General features: G+C 43.0%; 1 protein-coding gene across 4 annotated transcripts in view; it reads left to right on the forward strand.

Annotated features, from left to right (window-relative positions):
- Positions 1-12,367, forward strand: part of LOC126282028 (myotubularin-related protein 6) — a 428,326-nt gene that overhangs the window by 12,183 nt on the left and 403,776 nt on the right. The window contains exon 1 of one of the 4 annotated variants that reach the window (XM_049981433.1): positions 2,318-2,372. The exons of 2 other annotated variants lie outside the window; for them this stretch is intronic. The gene's annotated coding sequence lies outside the window, so the exon portion shown is untranslated. Of the gene's footprint in view, positions 1-2,317; positions 2,373-12,367 lie in introns of those variants that run through there. One more of the 4 variants, XM_049981434.1, reaches the window with a different exon arrangement.

Below are 12,367 nucleotides of genomic sequence, written 5' to 3' on the forward strand. Positions count from 1 at the left end.
AAGTTTATACTTATTTTATTGCCTTATCTTTGAAGAATTCTTTGCAAAATCCAAACTGAGAGGAAGTTAAAAAGTTATGCTCGTTGACATGTTGACTTCCCTAAGGCCACTGGTGGACATAGCAGAGGTACACACCAGACACATGTGCCCTCTGAGGACCACACAGTCCACTCTGTTTAGTACAGTGTATCTTTGGATAGTGTGTAAAGTTGCAAATACTGAATGAGATATTGTATCTGATTTCCTGCAAACCACTGTCAACTCAATCAAGAAATATAAATTAATTCGCAGCTTTCCTTTGTATACTGTAATAAACATATTGGAGTGTGTGGTCCACAGGAGGTGTGTATTGCATGAACCTCTGCTGTGTCTGCCTAATGCCTCTTGGCAGTTAATGTGTTAAATTAGTCCATGTTCTACCACAGCCTGATTTCTCAAGCACTTTTGAAAAAGATGGAAGGAGTGAAATAGTCTGTTATTAGAAGTTGTGTAGTTGTCTCCAATTCTATAGATGTGTTTTGTTGTGCTATGAATGTACAAGTGTCCAGGAAATATTTCATGATTCAATTACGTGATTAAAAAGATTGCTTTAACAGCGTAATACTTCTAAGCTGGCAGAAGGTTTTAATGTGGTAGTAGCACTGTCACTAGTCAGCAGTGTTACTACTTTTTGGGTGGATGCAGTGTCTGTACAAGTCAATCAAATACATCTATATTTGGTTGTGTATTAGTGGATGCATTGTTTGCAGCCACAGTTAGAAAATAGTTATTGATTTTGGTGCCCAGTGATGTGACAGTGTCACCATTTCTATCAGGGCTATTTTCTAGTAGTAGTTCAGTTTCATTTGGGTGATTATTTTTGTCTATTTCGTGTTTAGTAATGTTGCAGATTATTTTTGCTTACTCTTGTGGTGTTTTATTTTTGAGTGTGGTACCTTCTTTTTGTAAGGGTCCTACAGCTGTTGCCACATCTCTGTTGCCAAACCCCTCACTCTCGCCATTCTTCCTTATCCTCTTCTGTTCCTCTTCTCTCCGTTGCTTCTTGGGTAAGTGTCTTAGCCATCCTTTCTGTGGTCTTCCTCTTTTTCCAAGTGGTTGCCTTGAAAGTACTCCCTCAGCCATCTGTTTTCTTCCAGTCTTTTGACATACACTAGCTGTCTTTCTTCTGTTATATCCATAATACTGTAACGAGTCTGTTTTTTCCTTATTTCCTCATTTGTTACGTGGTAAAGCAGCACTCACACTCATAGCTTCTTATTGATTCCGTGCTGGATTTGTATAAACTGATTTTTGAGGCCCAAAGTACCTGAGTTTGCTGTTCTAATGACAGCCTGGTGGTGTTTTTTAACTGGGCGTGTTCAAACCCGTGACTATAGCTTGCTCTCTGAATTAGAGTTCTCTTCCTTCTAAAAGATACTTCAATTTCAGGAGTTAGCGATCCATTTTCCTTGCATCTGTTTTAGTTTACCCTTATTTGTTTGAGGAAAACAAAACTCGCTTGCTGAGAGGAAGAATTATTTTCTATCTACATTGTGTGCTTAATAAATTTTCCTCGACATTCTTTCCATAATTTCTTTGTGAACACTGTGATCAAGTTACTGTTTATGTCTCTGTGATAGAATTCTTTTCTTCTACAATCTGTACATAACTGATACAAATATTTTATTGTTAACATTTGACGATCAGAGTCAGGTAAACCATTGACCACTGGTCATACAGTCAAATCTCTAGTCTAAAACAAATTGTCATTGGTTGTTGCACTATGTCCTTCAATTCTAAAAGGGAATTTTACTATCGCAAGTGATCCAAATGTGAACATCAATTCTAGATGCCATTGATGAGCACCATCTAACGAATGATTTCCCTTGTTGTTCATTGCCAACACTTGCTCTGGAAAGGTTTTAGGTGGTTTGAATTACTAATTATGTTCCATATTTTACATTTGTTTTACTTTTAATTTTGTGCAGCACACAGCACTTATCCTAACTTACTTCATTTACATTGTGCCAATTATCAAATCACTTGCAGTAAATACATAGTTTGGGATTCTAATTAACCTGATACTTGCTTTATTAGTAATATTTGTAAATCATATACACTTTGTTCTTTCGCAAAATAAGTTGTTTTTAGGCTAATCAGAATACTATAAAAAAATAATTCTTAATTTCTTTTTAATTGAACAGTAGATTTTCAATAATCTATGTGAATGGACAACTGGATGGAACTGGTGCAGTGCATTGAAAAGTGGTTAATAATATGAAGATTGTCTACACTTTTTTCATGTGGAATGAGGCTGAGTTACAACTGAAACTGGCAACAGTAACGTTAAGAAGGGGCAGATGATTGAACTGTGGTCAAACCTACTAAATCTGGTAAGAAGTTTAAGAAAAGCTAAGTCTTCTAACTTCAGTCTAGATGTCTCTAACACCTTCACTGCTCTAGAGACTAGTACAAAAGAGTACAGAAGCCAAGAAGTTGAGAACTAGTCGAACAAGACAGGAAAAATGGGAAATCGAGCCTAACATTAATCATTGGGTTAAAAAGGACGAGAAGGGCCGTCTGCTAGGTAGTATTGATGGGAAGGGACTGTCAGATTTAGTACAGGACTGTCTGGGTAGGGAATACTAGGTATCTGATACAGGGGTTGGACAAAAATGTGGAAACACCGAAGACAAAACACTTTACCCTGCATAATATGGTGAAGGGAACCTTTCACTTTTCAAAGCATTCGTCTCTGAATTGATAAATACAGCTCCTGTATGGTTCTCAAGGATATCTTATACTATTCTTCCTACAGAACAGTGGGAAGATCAGTTAGTGATGATGAGAGGTGGTTAGCGATCGCTTATCCATCTCTCCAAAGTAAACCACAAAGGCTCAGTAGTATTGAGATCTTGTGACTGTGTTGGCCAGAGGAGATGCAACTGTTCATCACATAACTTGGCCTGGACAGTGCTAGCTGTAAGAGTGAACAGGGGTCCTGTCGTATTGGATCGCAGCATCACCATTTGGGAACAAACATCGTACCACGGGGTGGAACTGGTCGGCCAAAAATAGCCACACAAGCCTGGCAGTAATGCGACAGTGCAGAGTAACCGTGGGACCCATAGAAAACCACGACATAGCTGCCCAAATCATAACCGAAACCCCGCCATGTTTCCTTAGGGATGTAAACTCGGCAAGGAGTTGGAAACAGTGTGCAGCAAGACTCGTCCTACCAACATTTGCAACACTGATGAGTGGTTTTGGAACGTCAGTTTGCCCTGCTTACTGAGCTGACTTCATATTGTTTTGGTGTTGACAGGGTTCACGATTGTTACATCGAGTAGTTCGGCTCGGGTGCCTCCGTTGCGGAAGCACCCACGATGCACGCACCAACAATTTGCCACTGATCGAACGCACTGAGCTCTGACTTCATGCACTCACAACTACACTAACCGCGACCGGCACGTGCAATGTATTGAGGATGTTGCACAAATGCTGTTCGTAGTCAAATGCGACGGTGCGGCCAGCAGGTATGGCTAGAATATGCATGTATGTTCAAGAATTTCTCGCGGTGTTTCCATATGTTTTTCAACCCCTGTATCGTCATGGGGTGGCTAACAACTCTTTCGTGATTACGTGCATGGCGAACATGGAATCCCGAACTACTGCAGCACGTACTTCGTTTCCAGTTCTGCAGTTTCCCATCCCTGATTTTCCTTCCTCCTGTTGCCCTCTTTCTCATGGTGGTAGTCTTTGACGTCGTCATGGGTATTTCCTGGTAGGTTCTGCTTTTCTTCCTTGGAATAGTCATTCATTTACCACTTTTTGGATGACATAATTAGTGGTCCTCTTCCGGGTTGTAACTTCATTTTCCAGATTTTTGTTTAGTGTAAATTGACTTGGGAAGAACAAGACACAAAGGCACCGATTTAAATCAGTGGGGCAAGTTGAAAATGTGTGCCGGACCGTGATCTGCTGTTTATTAGGCATATGCGCTGACCACTGCACCATCCCTTACACGGTGGACATCGCAACTGCACGGACTTCGTTAACACGCATCCCATCAGACCCAAATTCTCAGCTTATCCACACACTACAAATGTAGTGCTCCTTGTATTGTCCTCATCACCTGCTACATGTTGGCGATTCCCGAGTTCGATCCTAATGTGCATCTTCATTGAAGAGGTCATTGGCCGTCCTAGCCTTAATTATACACGTGGTGTCTGTTCTTTCGGCCCTTCATCGAGCTGGCAGGGGTCGGCTGCAAGGCGGGCAGTTTCTCGCCGTTTGATGAGCCCTGGAAGACCTCTCGTCTACTCTGGCACGATTCGTAACCATAAATTCTTTCTCAGCCACGCCTACATGACTGCTCTGCAATTCAAACTCAAGTGCGAGGAAGAGGGTTCTGAACCACGTTCACACTGTTTCTCTACCGTTCTGTTCTCAAACAGCGCTTGGGAAAATGAGCACCTAAATCTTTAGGTACGATCACTGATTTCTCTTACTTTATTACGACGATTATTTCTCTCTATGTAAGTTGGCGACACTCAAATATTTTCTAATGCGAAGGAGAAAGTTGATGATCGAAATTTCGTAACAAAGGTCTCGCCACTACGAAAAAAGCCTTTTTTAACCATTACCACCCCAACTCGCTTATCATAACCGTGACATTCTCTCCCCTATTTCGTGACAGTACAAAACGAGCTGCCCTTAGGACTTTTTCGATGTTCTATGTCAATCCTATCTAATAAGGTCCCATACAACTCAGCAATACTGTGGCGGAAGACAGAAAAGTGTATTGTAGGCAGTCTCTTGGTATGCCTATTGCTTCTTCTAAGTGTTCTACCAGTAAAACGCAATCTTTGGCTTGTCCTCCCCACAAAATTATCGTTGTGATTATGCCAATTTATCATAATTGTCATCCCTAGGTATTTAGCAGAATCGTAGGCGTTTAAATTTGCCAGATCTATCTTGTAACCGAAATTTAACAGATTTCTTTTCGTACTCGTGCGGACAACCTCAGTGTTTTTCGCACCATACAGATATCCTGTATATGATATTTTGCAATCTGTGTTGATCTTCTGATGATAGTACGTGACAGTATCATGTGCAGTTTAAGAGGGCTGCTCGAATTGCCTTCTTTAGTGGCGCTCTTCAGATTGCCTTCCTCGGAACAGTAGAAAGCCTTTAATACGTTCTTGGGCAACGGCCAGATGTCACTTCCGTTCTACTGATGATTTTCCGTTGGCTACTATGTACTGTGACCTTCGACAGAAAATCACGAATCCAATCGCTCAACTGAAGCGATTCTTCACAGGCACGCAGTTTGATTAGAAAGGCACTTGTAACGAATGGTGTCAAAAGCCTTCCAAAATTCTAGAAATACGGAATCAGTTTTACTTTTGTGTTTCACCAGAAAGTTACTTTCAGAATCTGTGGGGACTGTGTGTCAATAGAATGTTTTCTTCGGGGTAATTCAAAATGTTTAAGCACCATACATGCTCCAAATCCTACTGCAAATAGACGTCAGTGATGTAGATCTGCAATTCATCGAATTACTCTTATTTTCATTCTTGACTATTCGTGTGACGGGTACGACAATCCAGTTTTTTCGTACGGATCTTCCACAGAGCGAGCGGTTGTGTAAGACTGCTGGGTATGGGGCTGTTGTATTCAACATACTCTGAAAGGAACTTAATTGGTGTATAATCTGGACCTGCTTTGTTACACCAAGGATATCTACTTCTAAGTTACTCATGTTAGCTGTTTTTCTTGATTCGAATTCTGGACTTTGTAATGCATCTTTTTTGCTGAAGGAATTTCGGGAAGCTGTGTTCAATAGCTCTGCTTTAGTGACACCGCCATCGGTAATATTACCTTTGATATTGCGCAGTGAGATATCGATTGAGTTTTGCCGCGGGTGTACTTTACATACCAGAATCATGTTAGATTTTCAGTCCGATTTTGAGAGTGAATTTCGTTTGCAGAAGCCATTAAAAGCTCGTCACATTGAAATTCGCGCTAAGTTTCGAGCTCCAGTAAAACATCGCCAATGCTGGAGATTTTGAGTTCTTTTAAATTTGGTTTGCTTTGTCCGTTGCTTCTCCAACAGTGTTCGACCTGTTTTGTGTTCCATGGGGCTTCAGTACTATCTTTCATTAATTTATTCGGTATAAATCTCTCAATTGCCGCACATCTGTCTGGCATCAGTGTTGCCTTCAGTGCTTCAGTTTTACCGCTCCTAAGCACTTCCATCATAAGAACACTTCCATTGCGGACGTCTCTGATTCGAGATGAACTGTTCCTGGATTGAGGGACGACTGATGACTTTGCTGTTTAGTCCCTGAATTCAGTCCGCCAACCGACCGTCCAACCTATATATATATTTGCCAAGTGTAGGACTCATTGATGTCATCTGTAATTAAGGTTCTCTATGGAAAAATCTTAGTGAAGATGATCATACTGAAGTTATTGGGGGCGCTGGGAACAGTTTGGACTGTAACCTCAACTGTGCAGTTGACGACGGCATCCGGCACGTCGGTGGGAATGCTCGTCACGCCAGTGTAAAGGCTGTCACTTGGTTCAAATGGCCCTAAGCACTATGGAACTTAACATCTGAGGTCATCAGTCTCCTAGTCTTAGAACTACTTCAACCTAACTAACCTAAGGACATTACACACATCCATGTCCGAGGCAGGATTCAAAACTGCGACCGTAGCAGCAGTGCGGTTCCGGACTGAAGCGCCTAGAACCGCTCGGTCACAGCGGCCGGCACGGTGTGATATGAGTGATATGACAAGACGGGACTGAAGTGTTCAATTATTATGTAGTATACTGCCTAGTGGCAGGGCCATGTCTTCGTACGGAGAATTTCTGATTCCACTGTTCCTTGTCTTCAGCTTCTTCCTTCAGTCTGTTGTATATCCTTCCATCTTTCATGTCGTCCAGATGTTGATTTCTTCTTCTTCCTCGTCCTGCGTTTCCTCTGAGTTTCCCTTCGATGACATCATGTATGAATCCCTCGTGTCTAAGTACATGTCCAATCCAGTTGGCCTTTCTCTGAAGAATTGTACGCCGAATACTTCTTTCTCTCCTCCTCTTCGCAGTACATCGTCATATTTTATGCGATCTGTCCACTTGATCTTTTTCATTCTCCTCCAGTACCACATTTCAAAGCTCTCCAAGTATTTTTTTCTCCTTCTTTCTCATGGTCCATGTCTCTGCTCCATACAGTACAATGCTCCAAATGTAGCACTTTATCAGTTTTTTCCTCAATGCCAAATTCAACTTGTTGGTCAGCAGAGTCCTCTTCTTGTTGAAAGCAGCTTTGGCCATGGCGATTCTTGCTCGGATTTCGTTGGTGCAGTGGGCGTCCTTTGTGATAAAACTTCCCAGGTACTTGCATTGATTCACATTTTCCAGTTCCCGATTGTCAACAGTTATCTTAGTGTTTCTCACGTCTTGATATCCGCATCACTTTTGATTTTTAGATGTTGATTTCCATGCCGTATTTTCTTCCCGTTTCCACCAAATTGTTCGTCATGTGTTGCAGCTATCTCTGATTTTTAGCGAACACTACCAGGTCGTCTGCATACTTGGTGTTGATGAAACTTCCTCCTACTTTGAAGTTTCCGCATCCTTTCAGCGCTTCCCTCGCCAGCGTTTCTCCATATAGGTTGAAGAGACTTGGCGACAGACAACATCCTTGTTTCAATCCCCTTCCTATTTCCACACTGTTCGTTTCTCCATAGTTCAGTCGTACCTTTACCCTTTGTCCCAGGTATAAGTTACTTATAAGTCTCCAATCTCTCCAGTTGATTCCTGTTTCCTTAAGAATGTTCACCAATATATTCTAATTGACTCTTTCGAAGGCCTTCTGCCAGTCTATAAAACAAGTGCAAACTTCTTCGTTAACGGCCAAAACGCAGTGTTCTACAGTATGTGTAAATGCAGAGCCTCATGAATCGTGCAGTGATGAAAAAGACTGCTTCAGCTGCATGATAAATCTTTGTGATCCAAATAGATATAGCCACATTTTCAGGGATACATATTTATTTCATAATTTATTTCGAACGATAATCAGTAGATGACACACCATTCTTTGTCCAATTATGATGAAAATGTTGAACCATCAAGAGGACAATTTAAAATAGGGCAGAATGCAGGAGTCATTATCCCGATAAAGGAAACCAAAGTCATAACGCCGTCATGACAACATTAGGTCTGTAGTGGCAACCTCGACGACCTCGTTCGTCTAGTAGTAGTAGTAGTAGTCGTCCTCGTCGTCTAATGATGTTCTTTATGTTGTCACATCCCAGCACAGGTAGTGCCTTTCACCAATCTTGAGTCACTGTTACCTGCGAGTCGTAACCAGGACGTTGGCTACGTAGGGGTGACTTTCTGAAATAGGATTCACCCTCCACAACCAAAGATGGAGAAAATCTCCTTTGTTGATTGGGAATTTGATAATGTCAGTACTGTCGACTGTAAAGGAGTAGGACTGCAGATAGGTTTTGCAGAAATTATAAATTATTACTTTGATGTAACACTTTTACTGAGCTGTTAGATCTAACTGAGATTATAGAGAATTATAGTAGGTGAGATGTCAGATCTACTACCCTTCACTGTACTATCACTCAGATATCGAAATGAACCAGAGATGAGTGCTCTTAGTAACACACCTTCTACTAACTACTCTACCCCCAGAGCCTATTTCAGTGCTACTATATGGCCACTTGGCTTTGCAGTACAGGAGACAATTCGTCAGTTATAACTTGGTCCTGTCATTTACTGAAATGCTGAAGTATTTCTAGGTGAGACTGGCATTCTCTGTTCTATAATGTTCCAAGAAACATACAATAACTCCTTATCTGGCAATTGCGTGTCCTCAGAGTCTTTCCACCGGTTCTCGTAGCTGAAGAAAGCAAGTCTTCATCTACTGCTACTGCGGCATCGCCACTCCTTACACTGACTGCTCCGTACTGCGACTGTTTAGCGGATCTCCTCTCTGCTGATAACGGACTCTCTGCTATCCATCATAAGTGATCTGGTTGGACATGGTCTTCCCGTGTGACCTCAGTATTGTCCACAAGAAGTTTTCCATCATGAGCATTGTTACTGTATTGCCCGACTGGTCTCCCTCTTTGGGAGAATTCCATCTATTTTTTACTGCCTTAATGTTGGATTGATTTTGTTGTCTTACATTATGTGCATCAGTGGAATATATCCTCCGTCTTACTTGACCTTGTCCACTCAGTCTACTTGCTGGTTACGTAACTGACGAGTGGCCTCCAGTTTAAAGTAGCTTTATATTCTCCAAATATCCCGTTAGCTGTCCTATTTGTCATGTATTCCAGCAAAGCACTTACGCCATCCTCAAGTAATTCTCTTTTTGATCTGATTGTTAATTCAATTTTTAAATTATCTCAGATCAGTAGCGTCATGTGAGCGATCGTTATTCTGTCGGAAAGCAACTCCTGTGATGCTGTTCATGAATGGCAGCACAACAGGCGGACTCGCAGGATCCGTATACAAATTTACTGCCAGGATGTGTTGGATAACCACGAGAGCGCTCCTGCTGTCATACGAAATTGAACCCCAGACCATAACTGAAGATGGTAGGTATAGTGTGTGTATCACGCTAACAGGTTGGTTTGCAGGCCTTCGGTTGGCCGCCTCCTAACCAACACATGGCCATCATCGCCATCGAGGCAGAACCAGCTTTCATCAGAAAACACAACAGACCTCCACCGTGCCTTTCAGTGTGCGCTCTGTTGACACCACTGAAATCACAAATTACGGTGGTGTGTGGTCAGTGCAGTGCATCCTACAGGCCGTCTGGTTTGGAGCTGCCCTTGAAGTAGGCAGTTTGTTGCAGATCGTGGTGCCAGCTCCTACTCATATTGCTGTGCAGATGCTGTACGATGTGCTAGAGCCATACGCCGATCACGAAGGTCTTCCCTCTCGAAAGTGCCACGTGGCTGTTCAGAGCCTAATCTTCCTGCGACCGTGCATTCCCGTAAGCACCGGTGTCAGCAGTCATTTACAGTGGCTATATTCCTGCCAAGTCTTTCTCCAGTATCGTAGAAGGAACATTCAGCTTCTCGTAGCCCTGTTACATGACCTCGTTCAAACCCAGTGAGGTGTTGGTAATGGCATTTTTGTGCCTTATTAAAGGCATTCTTGACTAACGTTAACTAACCGTGTCCATTCCCAAAGGTAACTGACGCCCACGACCGTTACAGCGTGTATTTAAAGCAAATCTCGTATGCCTCCTCATGTGGCCCCACTAGCGCCGCTCCTATGCGACTGCCGCGAAATTTGAATAGACGTCTTTCAGCTATAGAAACACGCCTACCAACTTTCGTTTACGTCTCACAAGTCTTTCTTGATGTTAAGATTTTTTTCCGTCACTGTAAGTTTGGGGATCTTCTGAGACCGGGTACCCATCTTCCCAACCTTTTGAACTCCCTTCCTAGGCCACAGGACTTAGCGAGGGCTAAACCAAATGGTTAAACGGCTCTCTTTCACCAGCGGAATTTGAACATTTATTGGACACAGTTTGAGGAATCTGCCTTCAGCAGACGCACTTCATGGCACAGTGAATCCTATGTTGCCAGGATTTAACCCCTCAGGAAGTGGTGACCACACAAAGAGTGGTATAGCTGTGTTCTTCAACGAAAAACTCCATTACCCATTCATCATCCTCAACAAAGAGCTACAAGTGGCAGCAGTGCAGTAATACACAATCTCGCCTTACAGTGTGCTCTTCGTACGTCCCACCGCAGGAACCCCTTGATGGCACAGCACTTAGAGACATCATGCGACAACTCCCCTGCCCATTCCTGTGACTGTTATTCATTGCACACCATTTGCTGTTGGGCGCTTCTACCGTCTGCACCACAGAACGGGTAATTGAGAAGTTGCTAATGTCAGAGGAAATCTGCATACTTAATGCTGGGGACATGACGCACTTCTGCATGGCTACTGTGTCATTCTCTGCTGTAGATCTCTCCCTATGTCGTCCTGCTATTGCAGAAGTGGCCAACGCTTTACACTCGAGTGACCACTTTCCCAAGTGGCTTCACGATAGCTGCGACTAAAACACCTGAACGGAGACTACGTAAGTGGCTGTTCGGCAGGACGAACTTAGCGCTATGCAGCTGACTTAGCCATATTCCAGCACCGTGGTAGCAACAGGAGTGGGTGGATCACATCACGATTGTGATTGACCATACTGCTGATGCTTCCATTCCTACGTCTTGTAGACAGCATAGAAAAAAAGCCGTTCCTTGCTGGAACGAGTAATGTCAGTTAGTATTTATAGGTGTGCTGCGTTACGTCGGTTCAGGAGTAGATCAATGAGAGAAATCTGACAGCCTTTTGGTTCAAATGGCTCTGAGCACTATGGGACTCAACTGCTGTGGTCATTAGTCCCCTAGAACTTAGAACTACTTAAACCTAACTAACCTAAGGACATCACACACATCCATGCCCGAGGCAGGATTCGAACCTGCGACCGTAGCAGTCGCACGGTTCCGGACTGCGCGCCTAGAACCGCGAGACCACCGCGGCCGGCAGCCTTTTGGGAGGCGAGGCCTAAAGATAGGTTAATCATTAAGCAGAAAAAACGTGGACCTTGAAGAGAATTTTTAATGTCCATTAATCTTCCACACCAACAGCGAAGGTATGTGGTAGTCGATTCAGAAGAAATCAGGGAATAAAGGTCCGTGCCTAATATCTGCTATACCAAACAATAGTGTTCTCTAAATAGCACCAAGCAAATTAGCGCATACTTTGACGAAACACTATTACATCAATCATCGATTGTGCCAACATAGGTAACACGTCGAGAAACGGCGACTAGGCTTCTCGTGTGACAACTCTGAGCCTTGTAATTGCCCTTTCTCCATGTGGCAACTGCAGTCAGAGCTAACTGCAGCACGTGACGCTACTCCAGGACCGTGTCGGATTGAATATGGCTTGTTACAACAACTGAGCATGGATGCAGGAGGCAATTCTGAGACCACTTCTAAATTCTGTGAAGGATAGGTTATCTCCAAGTAGTTACAGGACTTTAGCACTCACTAGCTGTATGGAAAAGCGGATGATAAGCCGACGCTAGTGGGATTCTCTAAACCAGGAATTGCCAAGCTGTTTCCTGTCTGGGTTTCGGAAATACCAGTCTATGCTTGACAAGCTCCCTCAAGTAGAGGGCGTGATACGAGAGTCATTCCTATGCGAACAACAGTTAATGGTATCTTTTTTCGATCTGAAGAAAGCCAATGATACCATTGCCGAAAGATATTTCCAGTACTGAGTCGGTCGATCCATTCTCTCAATGGAACCGTGTTGCTCAGAGTAGCGTTCTGAGTGCTACGGT

The sequence above is a fragment of the Schistocerca gregaria genome, chromosome 7 (assembly GCF_023897955.1).
Source record: "Schistocerca gregaria isolate iqSchGreg1 chromosome 7, iqSchGreg1.2, whole genome shotgun sequence".
Classification (NCBI taxonomy): domain Eukaryota; kingdom Metazoa; phylum Arthropoda; class Insecta; order Orthoptera; family Acrididae; genus Schistocerca; species Schistocerca gregaria.